The sequence below is a fragment of the Temnothorax americanus genome, unplaced genomic scaffold, assembly GCF_048541705.1.
Source record: "Temnothorax americanus isolate GAGA-0224 unplaced genomic scaffold, ASM4854170v1 Scaffold120, whole genome shotgun sequence".
Classification (NCBI taxonomy): domain Eukaryota; kingdom Metazoa; phylum Arthropoda; class Insecta; order Hymenoptera; family Formicidae; genus Temnothorax; species Temnothorax americanus.
In genome coordinates this window covers 83,737-88,677 of record NW_027509254.1, presented here as the reverse complement: position 1 = coordinate 88,677, position 4,941 = coordinate 83,737, and the positions used below count along the sequence as shown (strand labels likewise).

Sequence of the window (4,941 nt, the reverse complement as noted above, 5' to 3'; positions counted from 1 at the left end):
GAACCGAAACGTACGTCGTCTAAATCCACAGAAGAATAAATATAATTTTCGCACTGTCAACAGTGATTGGCTCTTAATAAGCCCAATTCCTTCCACATATGCATTTGTATGTTTTGTATCTAAAATAAAAAAATTTAAATATATGTATAGTAATTAATATCTATATCTCAATTACATATAATCATATAAGAATTTTTTTCAGAGTAATAATATGAACACAGAAAAATATAAAAGTGAAAAAGAGCAATTGTTACAAAAGAAATTAATAAACTTATCAAAACATAAGCAGAATGCTACAGCTGTACGTTTTATTTATAATATTATTATATTTTATACCTTTCAATATGGTTTTTATTTATTTTAATGTTTTATTATGAAATAATGCAAGGAACTTCTTTTCACAGAATGATAATATCAATACAGAAATGTACAAACCTGGAAAAGAGAACTTTGAAAAAAAATTTGAGAAAAATTTGTCAAAACGTCAGAATGTTACAAGTGTATGTCTTATTTTCAATATTATTTTATATCTTTCAATGATTTTTGTTTATCTTAATGTTTTATCAAATTATGTAAAAATAAAATATATTTATATATTAATAGATGTCATATATATTAGTAAAACAAATAATAATACACTATTGTAGGATTCGAAAGAAGTAAACAGACTACACAAAGAAGTTGAAATTTTAAAAAGACGGATTGCAGAATTGAAGCTTTCCTTACAAAATAAGGATGCCATTGCAGAAGATTTTTCCAAGGCAAATTTAGCATTACAAAAAATGTAATTGAAGAAATTCAAGAACTTAAAAGTATGTATTCCAATAATAAATACTGATAAAATGTATTGCGTTACTAATATAATTATGGTTTATAGACATAATTACTACACACAAAGGAAAAGAAAAACAGGAACAGTATGATGAAGCATCTTTTCCTGTTGGTTATAGGCGAGAAACTGATAATAATATACGTTTTAATCTATTTATATAAGCTATTTTTTAATCTATACACTATTTTCCATCTATATATTATTTTCTTTGTCATTATTTTCTTTTTGAATAAAAGATTAATATTTGTCTTTTGAATTTTAAGATTCATATAGGTCGAAATATTTGGATTTCTTCTCAAGTTTACGATAGTGCAGTATGTGTCAGCAAATCACCGAGTACATTTACGAAAAATATGGCTCTTGCTATATTCGGCGCTCAGGTATTACAAGAAAGTACTGTTACGGGAATTGTTTCAAACAGAATAAAAGGAAAAAGGACTGAAGCACCTAGACCAAAGTTAGATGAAAAGCGTTTATTAGCACTAAAAGGTTTTATCTTTTTTTTTTAAGAACATATTCATTAAGCTGTTTCTTATATAATACTTTATATAGTACAACAGCTTTCAACTTTGTTTTACAGACATTGTACGTTATTGGCTACAAACTGTAAAGAAATATGATGAGATTGCTGTTGATTTAGAAGTAAATCTTGTTGGTAAACACGTTAGCCAAAAAATTTATGAATTGAACAGATCAAAAAAGAAATGACCTGTCCTACATGAAAATGATGATGTCGACGATCCCGGTCCAGGACCATTAACTGGAGAAGGGGTATATTTAAAACTATTTATTAAATAATTTAGTAAATTTATTATATACTATATATGAAACATTTTTAAATGTGGGTGCTATCTCCGTACTTACGATTTCAGCCCACGATTTGTATCGTGATCCAGTAACGTCCGAGGTGAACCTGTGAATTAATTTTAGATTCTTTTGGGGCCCCGCGAGATGCGGGGCGACGTGCGGAGCACGTGTGCAAGGCGCCCGGAGGGTTATATTCCGGAGGCGCAATGCAGGGAGATTTATTCTCCAAACAGCTCCTTTAGCAGGGAGCGTCTTTGACGGCTGATCCGAGTGTATCTCTTCGGAATCAAGCCTTTGCCCGGAGTCCTGGGCATCCGCTTAGGCGTAGTTGGCGGCGGACTCGGCGGATCGATCACCACCAGCGAGGGCGGCAAAGAGTACGTTTGTGTCTGTTGACACTTTGTCTTCGGCGAGGCTATTTTCTTTGGCGATGCTGTCTTCTTCGGCAAAGCCAACTCTGCCAAGCGATTCTTTCAAGTGCGAGGGCTCGGTAGGTCCGGTAAGTCGCAAGGAATCAAAGTCCACGCCCGGAAGGAGTCCACTTTCCCTTGCTGAAGTTGCGGCGGAAAAGCGGTCTTCGGAAAGGACTCGACGATAGGCCAGCCCCTTGGAGCGGGCGGTTGCCCGTAGCGAGGACAATCTCGCGTCTTCCTCTTCCGCGGCAGCTTGACGAGTGATGTACGCTGGAAGGGAATGCCCGGAGCTCGCTCTGTTACCAGAGGCCCGGGGACAGAACCGAAGGCCCGGGGCTCGCTCTGTTACCAGAGGCCCGGAGACACGCTTCGTTATGCAGAGTTATGCCTAAAAGGCTCCCTCTGTTCAGAGGCCCACCAGGAGCTCGCTCTGTAGTTCCGTAGGAACTGTTTTCTGGCCTTTTATCTCGCTTGGTAGCCGTTGTACAAAAGAACTTCAAGTCGAGAAAGGCTCTGAAGTCCTCTCAGCGGGTGGTCTTCTTATTACTCCCCCGCAAAATCTGGCTCGCGCGAAACTGCATGAGCGTTGGCCGCCTAGCGGCGGCGCGGCGAACCCGCTAGCGCATGCGGCGGTTCGACCGTGCGGCGCGCCCGAGCGGCGGCTCGCCAGGCGTGTAGCGCTGCGGCGCGGTGCCCCGTGGCGCTGTGAGGATTCAGCCGCCACATTAAAAATCTGTAATTATTTTCTTTTTCAGAAGACTTCTTATATAATTTTTTAAAATATAATTGGTTATAATCCGTAATTATTTTTAAAATTTAATTGATACATAAAAGATTGTTATAAATTCTTATAAATTCTTTTATCATTACCTATATTTGTACACTCTATATGACGTATACTATATATATAAATATATATATATATATATATATATATATATATATAGTATAGAGTATACAAATATAAGTCATGATAAAAGAATTTATATATATATATGAGATCAATGAGAATTAGAGTAACGTAAAACATTTATCTGATTTTTAGTTTATAACTGTTGTTTATACATGGACAGCAACAAATCTATAGAAATATCTTTATTTTATTTACTGTCATAATCAGAGGCCGGATTTCGGTGTCATTTTCCCCTCTTCAAGCGCGTCCTAGCGGCCGAGCGCCGTAAGAAGCAGTACTGTCTATGCTGCGGCCTGCTGCGCCGGTCTAGCAGTGACGTAGCAAAGGAGGCACCGTCATATAGAGTATAATAATATTTATAATAAGAACAAATTTTCTTCATGATTATGTGTAAAAACATTGTTTTGCAGTTTTAATGGAAACGACATTAGTTGGAAGCATTTCGATAATCAACTTTAATTGTTGTGTAATTATCCGCGTAATATTTTTTCGATAATGTTTACACGTTTTTTTAAACAGCGATTTCGCTTTTCTGGGCATTTTAAAGCTTACGGAGACTGCGCGAAAAAATTTTTCAGAACGTTTACGGTCACGACTTTGATATATAAACAAGTGTTCATCGAGGCTCGATACACAATCTCCTACGCAGTCCCTGTAAGCTTTGAAATGCCTAAAAAGGCGGAATCGCTGTTAAAAAAAAACGTGTAAACATTATCGAAAAAATATTACGCGGATAATTACGCAACAATTAAAGTTGATTATGGAATGCTTCCACCTGATGTCGTTTCCATTAAAACTGCAAAATAATGTTTTTACACATAATCTTGAAGAAAATTTGTTCTTATTATAAATATTATTATACTCTATATGATGGTGTCCCCTTTGCTACGTCATACCACTAGACCGACGCGGCATAGGCTGTACTACTTCTTACGGCACTCAGCCGCTAGTAGGTATGCGCTTGGAGAGGGAAAAACGGCGATCCGGTCTCTGGTCATAATATGTCTTACATTTCTTTTTATTTATTATACTAGTGTTGAAAATAGATCATATCAGAGAAATAAGGAATTACAATTTGATTCATATATAGATTCATAAAGAAGTTAATTTCTATTTTTTTACTATATTAAAATATTGTTATATAAAACTAAAAATATCATATTTCCAATGTTAGAAAAATACACATGATTTTTAATGGAATTTTTAAAATTCAGCGCCTGGTACCAAAGAAAAAGCTGCAACTGATGTAATCATTACAAACAATTTACCGGATATTTCCAATAAAACAAATCTAAGTGGAGAATTATCTTCATCGCAACAGAATGCAATAGACAGCAGCAGTGACTAATTTTGTGCAAAATAATAGTTTAGAAGTTTTGTTAACAACTTAGTTTACATATTTTTATAAAGTTTAGGTTTTCTTGCAATTTATAAAAAATTAATATGCGTTAATTTTTTTTTAGTTTATTTTTAAAAATAAGAATAACATTTTGTTTATTCAAATAAGTTAATTTAAAAAAACATATTTGTTATGTATTCTTTGCAAAGTACAAGTTACACTTACAAATACAAATTTTACTTGTATTGTCTACAAAATTTTTTTTCTTTTTAATCAAGTTTGTGAAATATGTCATAAAATTTTAGTTCTTTATAAAAAGAGAAATATGTAGTTTATAAATTAAATATATAATTCCTTAAAATAACAGTGTAACAAATATCTTATTATATATAACTGATATATAATTGAAATCTTTAATAAATTTTGTACTTTACAAACTACGTCTTAAAATATTATTTAATATAGTGGGTTACAATATATATAGAAAATAAAAAATTTTAATTTAATTCAATTTGATTTAAAATTAGAAAATTAAACAAAAATAAATTACAAATTTTTTAAATATATGTAACAATTTTATTATAATTATTTTATTTAAAAATAAAAAATATAATAAAAAATTAATTGTGAAAAGCTC

The 4,941-nt window shown here is 33.2% G+C and overlaps 1 long non-coding RNA gene across 1 annotated transcript; it reads left to right on the top strand.

The window, feature by feature from the left end:
- Positions 1-387: 387 nt before the first annotated feature.
- On the top strand, positions 388-4,407 carry LOC143893523 (uncharacterized). The gene is made up of 6 exons (XR_013255827.1): positions 388-500; positions 648-812; positions 878-1,321; positions 1,413-1,603; positions 1,705-2,787; positions 4,180-4,407. It is a non-coding gene; the product is annotated as an uncharacterized LOC143893523 (long non-coding RNA).
- Positions 4,408-4,941: the final 534 nt, after the last annotated feature.